This window comes from Capsicum annuum, unplaced genomic scaffold, assembly GCF_002878395.1.
Source record: "Capsicum annuum cultivar UCD-10X-F1 unplaced genomic scaffold, UCD10Xv1.1 ctg32732, whole genome shotgun sequence".
NCBI classification, from domain to species: Eukaryota; Viridiplantae; Streptophyta; class Magnoliopsida; order Solanales; family Solanaceae; genus Capsicum; species Capsicum annuum.
In genome coordinates, this window is record NW_025839461.1 from 1 (window position 1) to 1,752 (window position 1,752).

Consider the following 1,752-nt stretch of genomic DNA (forward strand, 5'->3'; position numbering starts at 1 on the left):
GGTTCGGGCACAACGGGGCTCTCACTCTCTCGAGCGCCCCCTGATGTCTCAGCTTTTGATGGAATTTTTAGGCCTTTTTCTTAGGATAATTGTGTGTTTTGAAGTAACTATTATTCCATTTAACTGTGTACTTTAGTGTTTTCAGGATAAGAACTGAGAGTAAAGGATAAATTTGATAAAATGGGCAAAACAAAGAAAAACGATCATCGACGTCTTAGGCGACGAACCATAAACCTTGCGATAAACTGTCGCACAAAAAAAAAAAAGACAGTGACACTAGATAGCTTGTGACAATCCAGGACCATCGACTCTATGATGAACCGCCAGCCTAAACCATCACTAAGAAACAGAATGAGAAAACACTGAATGTCATGCGACGGTCCAGGTGATGAACCTTCGGCCCTGCGATGAACCATCACCATACCCATTGCCCAAAAATTGAACATAGACTTACTGGTGCACCAGCAACGGTCCATGCGATGGACCATTGCCTCATTGACAAATTGTCGCACAACCCGTTGAGCATGAAACGGTAACTGTGAGTTTAAATTTTAAACCCGATGATAGCGCACCATATGATTGAGGTGCGATCCAAGGATGGCGACGCCATACGTGACACCCAGGCAGACGTTCCCTCGGCCTAATGTGTCTGAGTGTAAATTATGTTCAAAGACTCGATGGTTCATAGGATTCTGCAATTCATACCAAGTATCATTTTCACTACGTTCTTCATCGAATAGAGAGCAGACCTATCCATTGCTAAAAGTCATTTTCATTTTCAAAAGAAGCACAGGTCCCCCCGATGCACACCGCGGATGAGGCGCAAGGGGAAGGCTACCAATTTAAGTATTCCTTCGTTCTTTCCGCGTTGGGTTCGTTAGTCACTGGATGCGTGCACTAGGAGCACGCATCAAGGATGAGAGGGAGACACTCGTGCGGAGGGCCAAAAAACCCCGCCCGAGCAGACTCCCCAGTTGTTAAACACATTCACAGGTCATTTTGCTATATAGGTTTTGACAATAATCCTTACATAGGTTCACCTATAGAAATCTTGTTACCACTTCTTTTTTCTAAAAATGATAAGGTTCAATAGACTTTTTGCAACGTCACAGGCAGAGAACTGGCCACATCGCTATTATCCAAATATTTCACCGTGTCATTCAATCGGTAAGAGTAACGGGTGGTGTTTGCAAAGGGCAGGGACATAGTCAACGTGAGCTGATGAGTCGCGCTTACTAGGAATTCTTTTTAAAAGACTAATATTTGCAATGATCTATCCCATTATGATGAAATTTCAAAGATTACCCAGGCCTATAAGCTAAGGCTATAAACTCGTTAAACATATCAGTGTAGCGTGCGTGTAGCTCAGAACATCTAAGGCCATCACAAACCTATTATTGCCTTAAAATTTTGTGGCCTAAAAGGTCATAGTCTCTCTAAGAAGCTGGCCGCAAAGGGATACCTCTGCATAGCTAGTTAGTAGGTTGAGTTAGCATTCGTTAACGTAATTAACTAGACAAATCTCTCCCCCAACTAAGAACGGCCATGCACCACTACCCATAGAATCAAGAAAGAGCTCTCATTCTGTCAATCCTTACTATGTCTAGACCCGGTAAATTTCTCCGTGTTGAGTCAAATTAAGCCGCAGGCTCTACTCTTGGTGGTTCCCTTCCATCAATTGCTTTAAGTTTCATCCTTGCGATCATACTTCCCCCAAAACCCAAAACCTTTGATTTCCTATAAGGTGCTAGC

General features: G+C 43.2%; 1 pseudogene; it reads right to left on the bottom strand.

Annotated features, from left to right (window-relative positions):
• Positions 1-613: 613 nt before the first annotated feature.
• LOC124891249 lies at positions 614-768 on the bottom strand (annotated as a pseudogene).
• Positions 769-1,752: the final 984 nt, after the last annotated feature.